Genomic DNA, 14,693 nt, shown 5'->3' on the forward strand with positions numbered 1-14,693 from the left:
CCTCATGGGAAGTATTCTCCATTGGCAGATATGATATTGACCTAAATTTCTGCTAATTTACTGATTTTCTTTCCAAAATGAAGGTTATGTTTTGAATGAATCGTAACAGTTTTTGATACTTGGCACTACAAATAATTGTATTTCAGAGAGAGCATTACATATTATGCGAAGTAGGTGATTCCCAAAAAAGATAAGGTCAAGGCAATATGGCAGATGATGTAAAACCTTCCATCTGTTATATACCGAAGTAATTGATATTAAAGCGAATCGTAATTTAGAATGAGCGTTATACAAACACCAAATAAGTTGGTAATCGGCGAAAGACTAAGGTGCAGAATTAGACAAGAATTAGTTTTTAAACGGTTCAGCAGCAATTCTAACTAAAACTGCTTTAAAGAAATTCATTAAGTTGGCTTGCACTTAAAATAAGGACATTCACTCGATACTCTTCTGTCACTGACAGTTCTAAAACGGTTATATAATGACGGTACATACATATATATACATATATAAATCAATTTACGAATTTTGTTAAAATAATTTATTTTAGCTACAACGTTTTGCCATTAAATAAAATCACAAAACGAAACCAATTAAATTTTGTGGCAATGAAATCATACAAAAAAAAATATTATAAATTTATATTTTATGAAAATGAAATTTTTAATTTTAATTAAGTAAAAGTGGCAAAAGGCAAGCTGACAGTTGCTGAAAGTGTCAATGACACAATTTTAATTAGAAAACACAAACGAGAAAAGTGACGTGAACACTTCACGTAGCCCCGAAAGAGACGAATGGATACTTTAGAGCGTGAGGGCAGAAGGAATATTTTTAAACAGTAAAAATATATATATATTTTTTTCTCATATAATTTTCAATATTCTAAAAAAATGTCTTTATTTCAAAATATTTATAAAGCAAATTATGAGTTTTAATATACCAAAAGTGTTTTTATTTATCAATTAAAATGGGTTGCTTTTTGGTCTTTAATTATTTTTTTCTTGATTATAATTTAAAAAAACAAAAAAAATATATATATTATGTAGTATAAAACGTTTAGAATCTAAGGCCGAAACGGTGCAAGCGTTGGAAATATTCCAATTCAGCATATAGCGGAAAGTGACCAAAAAAATTGAAAATGTGACAGTTCTTTCAAAACGGTACTAAACACCGCTGCCAATGTTAGACGTATCAATTGAAAAGAATTTTGTTGTATATTCAACGCCCTTTCCACTACTTTCACTATTTTCAATTATATTCCAAACCTTTGTATTTCGCCATGACTTCCTAACTCTTCATCTAATCATCTATCTGTGCGTCTCCACAAAAGCTTAGGTAACGAACGAATTATGATTGGAGTGTCTGCTTGCACCTAAAAACGTATGCAACGAAAGTGTAAGAAAACTGAAGCAAATAAAATAAACACAAAAAGAGACTAAAAAATCTTCTTATCCCTTATCCACCAATGTTCTTCCTACCCACTTTCTTTTCCCTGTATTAAGCCCAAGCTTTCTGGCTTGGATAAACCTAGACTTCTAAGTACTAAGCCTCTATATTTCAATTATCTCCTCTATTTGCTAGCAATCTTCTTATCCAACAATTTTCTTCCTACCCACTATCTTTCCCCTATTTCAAACCCAAGTTTCTGGATTAGATAAACCTAGACTTCTAAGTACTAAGCCTCTATATTTCAATTATCTCCCCTATTTGGTAGCATGAAATTTTACACACTGCTTTCTAGGTCAGTGATGGAAATCTTCTCTATTCAATTCTAAAAGGTGGTTTAAGTGGATTAGTCTAACACTGTGATACGTTGCACCTATTAAGAAAAACAAAATAAAAAACAAAGTTAGTAGTCCAAAGGCCTCACAAATATGTAGAAGTAGTTGTTGTACGTATAAGCTTTTGAATAGGTAACGAATGAATGCCGTAAAATAGGAGTGTATGCTTGCGCCTAAAAGCGTATTTTAAGAATGTAGAAAATCTAGAGCATTTGAAGTGAACAGAAATTAGTGATGTAGAAATCAAATGACAGATAAGACAAGTGGTCCTCATGTATATATTGATCTAATGGAGTACTGCAGAAATTTATTGAGATATTGACTGCAAATTAATTTTCACCTACACAAAATTAATATAATCTTCATATTTCACAAAAATTTGTAATACTATTTGGAAAAAGCATTGAACTCTGCGTGAATCACTGCAATAATCAATGGAAAATAATATCTAAGCAGGAAACTCTGGCATCAGTTATTGTTTTTGTGATTTGTTTTACTCAAAAAAAAAAAACAAATCCGTTTTAATTTAAATCAAATGCAGTCAAAAAGTGAAAAGAATTTTTTTTTTCTTCATTAGCTTATCACGCGCCACACAACTACATACACAATGCAGTGATCCCAGTCAACCCAGTGCCAGTCAGCCATACTAACCCACAAAAAGACTCGTACACATATAACTTCAATAAGCGAGAGGAATAAGGGGGGAGGGCAACAATGCAAAAGTTGTTAAAAAAAAAAATTAAATGACGTCCGTCTGCAATTTAATCATTTCAACTTTATTTGCTATAAAATTTTATTTATTTTTATTAATTTTTTTTTGTACAATTCTTGTTTAAATTTATTTACATTTATTTTATTTTTTTTTTGTTGTTTTTTTTTGTATATTTAATTTTTATATTAAACTTGTATTTTATTATCTGTTAATTTCATTGCGTCTGTTGCTTTCACCATTTGCTGCTCTTTGCATTTTATTTGCTTTCATGTTATTAACTGTTTTGCTTTTATTTTTTTGTTGTTGTTTTTTTTCGAAAGAAAATGATTTTATTTTGCTCTTGGCCTTGAATGAATACAGTGACCTTTAACTTTATACGTCGCAAAGTTTATCGTTCAAATGAGTGAAAAGGTGCTGTTTTCATGTTTGAATGCACCGAAATTTCGCTTTATTACACATTCACTGCCTTCTCTTTCTTTCTTTCTAAACCAATATTCAAACGAGGCGTAAGGAGTTGCGTTCACAAGTGGTGTTAAGTATATTTCTTACTAACACTTTTGAGATCAAAAAAATGTCTTCACACATCAAACAAAGTGTACTGCCCAAGCCAAAAAACAAAAAAAAAACAAAGAAAAAAAAGAAAAGTGCAAGAAAATATATATGAAAAAAAAAAAAAAACAAAGTAGAAAAAAAAACCTGAAGAAAAATGCTATGAAAAATGGCGTAGCAGCCGCATTCAAGGTCATCATAACTTTTTTTTGATAATTTCATTTTTCTATTTTTATTATAAATATTTTCACTTTTGTTTTTATTAAATGTTGTTATTGTTGTTGTTGTTTCTTTATTGTATTCGGGTTTTATTTATGTTTGGTTTGTGATAAGAAAGACTGTGCAAAAATGTATATTTAACGATTGAATGAGTAAAATGAAGCGCATTTAGTGCGCGGCTTAAGTGGAAACATAATAAATCTTATCTGCCACTCGAAAAATGAAGAAGTGGAGCCACTTCGCTCCTCCAAATGAAGACAAAAATAAATTATCAATTTGTAGAATTGCATTTATATATACTCGTATAATATATGTATGCAGTGTTAATGCATATACCATATAGTAATAGATACAAAAATAACTTTGAAATGATTTCATAAACATAAAGTGTAATGAATGAATTCTTTCAGTGAAAATTTCAATAATCTGAGAAAGAAATTAATAACGACCATGGATGTATCCAAAAGTTAAATAGGAGAAGACGCTACTATACTCTAATATAAATAAGGACCTTTTTTCTTTTTTCTATGTATTCTATTCTATTCTATTCTATTCTATTATATTATATTCATATATACCTATATTATATTAGAGACGACTCTAAGACAGATAGAACCAATTTTCTATGCATGAATACATATATTTTAATATTAATAATATTATTATTATTAAAGAAAGGGATCGTGCACTGCGACCTTAAAGATCTATTGTGCCCCTTAGTCGGATTAGAGTGTTTCTCCAAGTCCAATTTCTTTAATGAAAGACAGTATTAAGCCTGTCTTATAAGCCTGAATTCCCAGTCTTGAATTCCTATGATCCATGAAATACCCTTCTAGGTCTTTCTTCCGCTTATGCATCAGTGACGGGCATTCCCCAATCATATGGTATGCAGTTTTTTTTCTCTTCTGTACAGTACCTGCAATTTGAGTTGGAATGAATTCCTAACTTCGATAGATGATTATTCAATAATAAATAAATAGAAAAATTTTTAGTAATGTTTAATCTTTCAAAAAATGCTGCTATCGAAAAGAAATTTTACTAAAATAGACTTAGTGGTGAATGTGAGCAAAACGAAGTATATGTCGGAGTGATCAAATTGAGGGAACACTAACCGGACTTCATATATGAGACTGAAAAAGAGACATATGTTGCGTCAGGTCGAAACTTTATAACGATGGACGTACCTCGAAATCATATTTTAGGGAAGACGCTACTTTGATACAGATAAGACCCCTTTTCTATGCATGAATATATATATTCTAATATAAATAATGAAATAAAAAAAATAATTATGTTTAATCTTTTAAAAAATATTGGTATTGAAAAGATATCTACTCAAATACTTTTAGCGGTGAATGTAGGCAAACCGAAATATATATCGGAGTATTTAAGTTACGGAAGCACTAACCTGACTTCATACGTGACACTGGAGAAGCTGCGCACGCAGCAGAGACGCCTGGAGACATATGCTGCGTCAGACCGAAACCCGGTAACGGATTGTTTTGGCCAAATAAGTAAATAAGTAATCTCTCAAAAGTATAAATTATTATATGTTAAGATGCATAGCTGGCCAATGCCTACACACTTTAATATATTTAAGGATTTATATGAAAGCGCAACTTCACAAGTACTTGGCAATGTTTTTTAGACCGGTACAGACAAAACTTTAAAAATTACCCAAATAAATGGAGATTATCATTTGGATGAAATATAATTTTAATTAAATTTTGGTGGAATGTAGGTAACGAATTCCATATGTTGTAGATGTAGATTATTTAAATATCTCAGAAATTTTTAGAAACCATTATTAACTTTGCTGAAGAACAATTTTAGACTAAATTAATAAATAAATTGATCTAATTTGAAAATAATAAATAAAAAATGTAATAATAATAATCGTAATTTAAATTTTTCAATACGGAACTGTTTTAATTTTTAGTCAAAAAATTTAAATGTTAATCTCTTTAAACAATTTATTTCTTTATTCTTTTTATTTAAATAAAACAAGATAAATCATTCAATAAATAATTCATTCCTTGAAAACCGCTTAATCCTCAGTTTTTCAATAAAATCACGAACATTGCTTATTCAATATAAATAAATTTTATATTTTCTCGGAAAAATCCTTTTTGCATAAATTATAAAGCCCCAGAGCTACTATTAAACACAACAGGATTTATTTTTCGCTAAATAAATGAAAGAGTTTAACAGTTTTCCCTGTAAAATGTCATAAAATATTTATTTTAATGCATATTTTATGTACTTTAATTGGTACTTTTAGAGATTTTATTAACAATTTTTAATAGCAAAATAATTTCAATAATCTGCACTAAATATAGTTGAGTATATAAGAGCTTCAATATTTTTGGGAAGGGATATAAAGCTAGAATTTATATTTTCTTCACGTTAAAAAAATACAAAAAAAAAGAAATTCTTTCTGATATGGTATTATGAACATTAAAAGATACCCCATATTTTACGTTTTAAGACTATAATACTCTAAATAGAGGAATATTTGCACCCCCCAAAAAACAAAACAGAAGGAATGAACTCAATCTGACACCATGTTTGTAATCCAAATAAAAAGATATTAAAGACCGTATGAACTACTCTTTGGATAAAGATGTATAATCCTGCTTAATTCGATGACAAGCACAAATCTAGGGATCTGAATGTCTGTCTGTTTTTAAAAAAGACTTATAAAATAAATTGATCAATTATACTGAGTAGTACCCGTAGCTCCATCAAGTTAAGACTAAATATTTTCAAACTGTTTGATACCGTGTTACAGACAATGTCATTCTCCAAAATATGATCTAATCAACTTCATCACTAAAGCAATCAGAAACAGGAAATGAGTCCATTGTAACGGCACCAACAATTATGTGTAGCTTTTTGCAAACGCTGAGTACATCGATATCATTGAACGTAATGATATGTGATATTACTACTACCATTATTGCTGCCAAAAACAATTCTACAAAATTAAACTAAGCGGTGAATGACGACAAAATGGAGTATACCTATGTGGTCTATTGAAACAGATGTGTGTTGGTCGGACGCTAAACACCGATTATCTTTTCCAGGATTGTGGATTTGAAGGGTTGAAAGTACCTTTACATTTAGTAAAACCTAGCAAACGATTTCCTGGCTCTTGAGTCAGTAGAAAAACGCTTAATACTTTTTTCCCAATGCAATATAAAGTAGGTTTTATTTGAAAAGGTAAAGTAGGTTTTATTTGAAATTTAATCGTAATAAATTTTTTATATAATAAATTAAATATAATTATATATAATTAATATAATATAAACCTATGGTTAGTTGACAATTAAATTATCAGCAATTTAGACAAGGTTATATTAAAAAAGGTAACCACTAGTATAAGAACTTGCAGATATAGAATATAATTGGCATAAACGCATATGTAATATATATATTCGAAATTATTTTTTAATATTTATTATTTTTTATTAATATTATTGTGTGTTATATGTTGTGCTCGGTGTCAATAATCAGATTAGTTTTAATTCCAAAATACCCGTGAAGTGTTCCACCTACTGATTTTAATATAAATATTATATTGATTACTATATTATATTATCAATAAAATTATACTCAAAATAGATTAAGATGATAGAAAAATATATATATATATAGCTGATAATATTTATTGTTCTAATGAACATAATATATAATATTTATGAAGACTTCGCTTATGAAATGTGATCAGAAGCCTCCGTGGCGCAATTGGCTAGCGCGTTCGGCTGTTAACCGAAAGGTTGGTGGTTCGAGCCCACCCGGGGGCGCACGATTTTTTATAAGAACAGTAAATAGTTAATTTAGTGTAAACAAATGTAATGTAATGTAAAAACAATGTTATAATGTAATGTTAATGTAGACAGATATATAAATATTTCAGGCTTTATATGTGTATATGTATTATACATGTTATTAAAATATATATAAAATATGTATATTATTATATATATTATGACATATTATAATTTTATTATTAATAATTATTTTATTTTTTTTAAAAATATTACTTTTTAATAATTTTATAATTTAATTTTACCATTTCTTATATAAAAGAAGTAATTTGATTATAAATTATTTCATTATAATTTATTATTATTAATTATTTTATTATAATTTATAATTACTCATCATTTTATTATTATTAATTATTTAATTTTCTCATTAATAATATAGTATATAAATAAATCAAACTTTTTTAAATAATTAATTAAAATTAATATCTAATACTGTTTTATAAACTAAAAATATTTAAAAAAAAATGTAAGCTTTTAGAACTTATAAAAGTAAAATTAAAAGACATTAGCAAAAGGGATAAAATATAAAACGAAAAAATAAAAAATATGAACATATAAGACTAAAAGAAGTAAAAAAAATTCTCATAAATTTCAAGGACAACCGGTGTATTGTTTTTTTTTTTTTGCATGGCAGCCTAATTTTTGGAGAATTTTTTTTTGTTTTTTTTTGGTATGTATTAATTTATGTGGTTTTTTCTGTTCTGTGTACCTTTCATTTTATACTTCAGATTCTTTGTATTTAATTTTTTTTATTTTTCAGTTTAATTGTGACAAACAAAACGGGTGTTGAGCGAGACGTCAAATTTCGTTTCAGTATAATGGCATTTGGCCTATATATGCTTCCAAGTATTCTTCAGTATAATTTTTTTTTTTAATTTTTTTATTAGTGGCTTGAGATTAGCTGCAGAACGTTTCTAATAAATTTTTGTTTATCGCAAAGTCTTTTTACTTAAAGATACGAAATTGATTTTTTGCCTACTAAACGGGGAAAAAAATTTGACATAATTTGTTTTTAAATTTAGAAATCCTTAGAAAGGTAGAAGGAATTATATTCCCATTAGGCAGTAAAATATTAAATGGATTATGAAAAATTAATTTTAATATTAATCAATTTGAAATTGTTGATGTATTTGTAGTGTCAGAATATTTCATGGATGATATATCCGTGATGTATATATACATGTTAATGTTGAATATATTGAAAAGATTTGATACGCGGTACATAATATGACATTTGTTGTTCTGCACTTCTAAATCTCTTTGGCTTTGTTCGGTATGCTTTACTTCTCTGGTGATCCGCAAAACATAAACGTACTACATCACATACTTTTTTCAGCTAGCACCACTCCTGCTTTTCACATAATTTCCGAGTATTAGTTTAGTATACTTCATATTTATGTGTATATAATATCTTAGATCTGTTGTTTTCATTGGTTTTATAGAGCATTAATGAGGTACATTTTTTATTTATACTCATAGAGAACACTTGATCTGCAGTCTCCTGGGTTTACTGAAGTACACTTTATATTAATACCCATAGAGCATCCTACATCTGCTGTTGTTCTGGATTTCTGGATTGTTAGAAATTCTTATTAAGTGGTTTTCATTATTTCCACTTTGATAACCTTGGTGGTCGAAGATATCTTTTTATCAAGGTATTTTATCAAGCTTCAATTAATGGCTTAGGTTTTAAACGACCAAACTTTATGACCTATTAAAAAAAAGTGACACTTACCAGTAAAATAATAATGCGTTTTTGTCCTTAAGAATGAAACGAATTACAAATAGTACGTCAATTTAGCGTAATTCCCCTTATAATTGGAATAAAGTTTTTACGCTCCGATGAAAATTTTCTCCATTCATTCCTAAGAGATGGTTTTAGTGGGTTAAATTGTGGTACTGTGGCTATTGCTGCTTTCCACCGACTGCAAAACACATAAGTGCCCGGCCGATATTGCAAATAAAACAATGACAGACTTCATCCATCTTACTAAAAGACGTTGTTAGTCCTAAAATAGATACCAAGCTTCTAAAAATAAGATATTACAATGGGCTCACATCAATGTTATAAGTCATATACGTCTTCCTGGAAGACGAGCTACCATTTGTATCAACTGGCCGTACCAACTACAAAAATGCTTTCAAAACGAAATTTTTGGAGACGTTCAACGCAATAGTACTAATTATATTGTGAAACCATATCATTTAAATATGAGTATCGGAAAGTTCTATGTAAAACGAAATTTTGAATATCACATTAAAAACTATATTTGGGATGACCACAAATTTCTTTGAGTCGTGGTTTATCATAATAGATTGCCGTAATCCAAACCTGAGTATTATTCCAAGAACATTAAATATTCTATCTAAAATTATCACAAAGTTTATTGATTCGTAGGTTCTCATTATAATAGCCTTAATTCAAACGTGAGCATTTTCCGAAGAAGAGTGTAATTCCTTAATTTTTTGTTCCATTTTGTAGCTTTAACAAATATCCAATATATTGATCTGTAACCTATCAAAAAAAGTTTGAAGTTTTGCCTGCTCAACTCTACCTACAAAGCTCTTTAATATCGATAGATTAGATATAGGTTTTATAAGCTTGATTTTTTACTTTACTAGCAATGAAACCTGAAGACTATTTTGATTTACCCGAATTACTGCATCACTCATTTTTTGAATTTGTTGTTGTAACCCGGGAAGATATGCTGACTTAGTCTGTATTTCTAATTTTGAACGGCACTTGGTTATTGAACTCGATGAGAGTGAAACAGTTCTAAGGTACTTGGAACCCTTATTTTCTAACAGGTTTTTGTCACTAGATGGTGTTGGTACCCATATGTCTTGAAACACCAATCTGATTATGTCAAACTAATACGTGTTTGAAAAGTGACAATTCAGCTCACATATATACTAATGTAAAAAATAAAGAACTGAACTTTTCTGTAGACTTCAGCCAATCAGTGCTTACTTAATTTTGACATTATAAATAGATTATAAAAAACTAGAATGTCAAACTGTGATTAGTGAGGAATTAATTAATGATCACCAAATACACGGTATATGTGCTTAACCACATGACTCACCCTGTCAAATAATTTTATACGCTGCTCTCTTTTGAACCCATTTTTGTTTTGAATATTTTAAAGCATTTATTTTTGGATTTTTTTTTCTTTTTTTTTTTTGTTTGTTCCTTGTATTCAAGATCAAGGTCAACAAATATAAATTAACGCACATGTGTGTGCTTACTTTAATAACAGAAGAAGAAAAAAACAACAACAGGGAATACTGGGTTTATTTATGGACAGACTGGCTATGAGTGCAAAGCCAGTACTTGTGAGTTTGCTTGTGTGTGTGTGATTGTGTGTAAGTAGGTAAGCATTTAATAAATAATTTTGTGCTTTTACCCCTTTTCTCTGGTGCTTTGTGCTAATTTTTGTTTTTGTACTCTGGCTTTCGGCTCTGCTTCGATTTGACACAGAAACGTGTCATTGTTAAGAGGCCAAGTAACAAAGAAGTAGGATACACTGAAACAAGTGTTGCACAGCAAAAACTGTACGTTGCTGCTGTTGCTGTTGCAACTGGAACAAAAGAATAAAAAAAAGTAGAACGAAATGCCAATACAAAAAAAAATTGAATCAAGTATGGAAGGGTTAGAAATTCAAGGTCTTCGAGTGTTCACGTGTTGTTTTTGTAGACCAGATGCAAAAAAAAGCTTTATTAAAAAATACAATGTCTGTTTGTCAGTGAAAGTTGTTATAGGAATGAGGATGTTTGGATATGAAAATATATTTATTTATTTTTTTACGACTTGCAAAGCATAACTTAAAAATTTTAGAGTAAATATGAAGCATTAGATTCCCATTGGACTTAAACTTGGAAATAATCAAGTATGAGCATGTATCTCATCGTGGAGGCTGTCATTGTATGGTAATTAGTGTACATTTAGGCACATGCATCGCAACAATTACTTCATTTTCTTGTTATAATTAGTATTTATTTGGCACATACGCATCAATAAATGCAACTAAATAAAGCAAGAATACGTCCAAAGCAATTGATAGGCTTTTTAAAAAACTATATAATTAAAAAACTATATATAATTAGTTTATAATTATTAAATTACTCAAAAACTTTTTTTATTTAACACTTTGCTTGAAAAGTTTTTTGCTCGCTCATAAATCAAATACTCCAATACGAAAATATTTTTTTATTTTTCGGAATAATATTCTATTATTGTTCTGTTATTGGTTTCGAGAGTAAGTTTCTTGGTTTCTTGGATTCATGAACAGTTAATTAATGATTTTAATTATTTTATTTGCTTCCAAAGTTGAAAGTTAGGATCAGTGATTTAAAATTCATGTCAAACGAAGAGATCTAATTTACTATAAATAAATATTTAAAAAAACTATTTGCAGCGGATCTGTGACCTTAAGTTATTTAAACAGAAAACAATAATAGAAAACAATAATAATTTACGTGGGAAACTAACAATTTTTTCTAGCTTAAAGTTTGACTTAAATAATAAATATTTCGTTCGGATAAAGTGTTGAATATTTACTGGATAATTGCCAGAAACTCACTGGGTAATGAACTAATAGTACGTACAACTAGTCCTATGCCCAAAACTTTAAGTTGAAGTTGAGCACAGGAAATAGCAGCACTCGTCACGAAAAATCGGCCCCCGTGATAAACGTAAGAACAAGTTATTCGCAATATCTTTGTCGAGCATTATTACGATATAGATAAATTAACATTCAGCTATTGGTCATGTCGTGAGAATGGATGAAAATGCTCTAGCAACAAAGGTATTTAAATCGGTAGTTAAAGAAAGAAGTCGTAGTTGATTATGTTGAGGAAGAACTAACCGCACTTGATCTATGAGGCTGAAGAAGGCGTACAGATAGCATAGGTGTCTGAAGACACATGCTACGTCAGACCGAAACCCGATAATGTGTTGTTATGCCCACTTAAATAAGTAACTGAGGTGACTTGAAACCTCAATATTTGCAGAACAATATTTTCAAGTTTTTTAAATAGAATAATTTATATTATCACAGCATATGTCAATAACGTTCAATCTATCTACTGATTTCATTCAACCGCGGCTAAGGCTGGAATAAATTCTTAAACATATTCAGGTATCGATAATGCAACAAATTTCGATTATGCAAGCCATGAAGCTTTGAAGACCTTCTGTGCAGCACCGTTCTGCTCTAATCAGGAAATGCAATAATGTAAAGGGTTTTTCTTTTTAATTTTATTTTTATTTTTGTCCTCACGGCTTGCAATTTTGGTTTATTTTTTTTTTTTTGTAATAAACAACGATCAAATATGCATTTTTGGACCTTTGTTTTAATCCTTTTTCGCACAGTTGGTTTTAGACATATATGTTTTTTCTTCTTCTTCTTAATGTTTTTTTTATTTTATATATATATATATATATATATATACAGTGTTCCTTGTTTTTATGTTATCGAATTTCAAGCGCATGTTGCGATCACACGATCTGAACATAACTCTTTTTTGTTTTTTTTTGGACTAACAAAACTCAAATTTTGGAACCTTGAATTTTAATGCCTCTGAGCACTTTTTCATGTCCTGTTTTTTTTTTGTTTATTATTATTTTTTTTTTTTGTATGATGTTTTCAAGGTTAATTTTGCATTTTGCGTGTTCTGCACACTCCTTCCATGTCTAGACAATTTCTAATTGTTTAAATGCAGAGTGTTTTTTCTTCTTCTTCTTCTTCTTCTTCTTCTTCTTCTTTTTCTCCTTCGCCTTTGTTCTTTATTCTTCTCTTAGACATTTTGAATTCACAGTTTCCTAAGAAAGCTGGAGGCAATTGTCAATATTTTCGTTATTTAATCTCGATTTTGCCATTATTTATGCTAATTTGATTTTTTGGACGGTAACCTGAAGCCATGCATGCAATCCTTTTTTCACCTTTTCGACTAATTTTATATATACATACATATAGAAATGATTATACATATACATATATATAGTACGTATATATGTATATATTTTTACAGTTATAGGTTGTGGTTTTTAATTTGTATCCTTTGATAAAAAAATGAAATGAATAAATTTCAAACTTACCCTAATTTTAAGGATATTATTAACATTGAGTCAATTTTCACACTTACCTGAAATAAAGAGGAGACATTAATTGAAATTTAATCATAAAATTTTATTTAAATAATATTAATAATATAAAAAAAATAAATTCATAGAATAAAATTTTAATAGGTTAATAGAATTATTGATGATTGACATTGATGGTTATTCTGTAGTTCCGCAAATTGTTTGTGGTAGTCAAAAGTACTTGAATTCGAACAGAATCACTTTCAACCTTCAAATGCTAAAATAAAAATAGAAAAACATGACGTTAAGACACAAAAACTAATATAGCTATACTCTCATTCTCCTTAGAACGTCATATCTAAAGAAAGATAAATAATATTTAACAAAGACTAACACTACATTATAAGTTATTCGTACGATTTTTGTTCCTCTGCTATTTGGAGACAACTTACAAATCCCAATAAACTTCAAGTTATAAGAGTTTTATCACATCTTTGATGTATTTCAGCGAATCAACATTTAATGGTTTCGCTAGTAGGGTCATATCGTGATGATGCTAGAGCGAAAAAGGTATTTAAAGCGAAAGTTGAAGGATAAATACGTATAAGTAGACTGTGACTCCGCTGAAGCGATAAAGTTGAGGAAGCACTAACTGGACTTAATATACGTGAGTGAATAATATGCGCACGCAGTTAGGTGCTTAGAGAAAAGTGCTGCGTTAGATCGAAATTCGATAAAATTTGATTCAAAGTTATATAAAGTAACTAAGGTTTCATTTTCTAGCGTAACACAGCGATTATTAGATCTTTAGTACTTTTATTTATAAATTTGAAAAGAGCTTTATACATTAACCAAACCAACAGAAGTATTAACACCTCCTCCTAAGATGTCTATTGCCCATCATAATACTTTCATGAGCTGTTATATTTGTTATTTTCATCACAAGTACATGTACTATCTTTGTTAAGCTATTTGATCTTCCAGAGAAAAGAAAAAAGATGCGCTGCGTTTACCTATATTATCTCCACTAAACTAGGGTAGATAAAACCACATCTGGTGGTCGTAGTAGCAATACCGTTCATGGGCACATACCAAATATTATGATTTTGTTGTTATTTAGTCAGATTAACGGACCTATTCTATGCACTTGACAGATTTGTCAAATTCTTTAATAAAATTTTTAATTTTTTTTATAGTAGAAAGCTTTTTGGTATTCTGGACACATCTTAACAAATTAGTGCTTCTCACCACACTGTGGTGTAAAGTGTTTTGTATAGAAAACTGTTCGTAATTGTTCGTAACTGTTCGTAAAAAATGCTTGTAAAGAGCATATATTTTAAATTTTTAAAAAGCATTTTTCATGCATTCAAATAACAATAAAAAATATGCTTGTAAAGAGCGTACATTTTAGTTAAGAATATTTGTCATGCATGCAAATAATAAAAAATGCTTAAAAAGAGCATATTATTATAGTTGTCAACAGCATTTGTAGTATTGACAACTAACAAGGAAAA

At 29.0% G+C, this 14,693-nt stretch overlaps 1 protein-coding gene and 1 non-coding gene across 2 annotated transcripts in view; one reads left to right on the forward strand and one right to left on the reverse strand.

The window, feature by feature from the left end:
* LOC119686398 (ecdysone receptor) overlaps positions 1–14,693 on the reverse strand; it is a 222,358-nt gene that overhangs the window by 188,754 nt on the left and 18,911 nt on the right. The window lies entirely within an intron of this gene.
* Positions 6,994–7,067, forward strand: Trnan-guu. Its single transcript has one exon. It is a non-coding gene; the product is annotated as a tRNA-Asn (tRNA).

Source organism: Teleopsis dalmanni, chromosome 2 (assembly GCF_002237135.1).
Source record: "Teleopsis dalmanni isolate 2A chromosome 2, ASM223713v2, whole genome shotgun sequence".
In the NCBI taxonomy this organism is placed as follows: domain Eukaryota; kingdom Metazoa; phylum Arthropoda; class Insecta; order Diptera; family Diopsidae; genus Teleopsis; species Teleopsis dalmanni.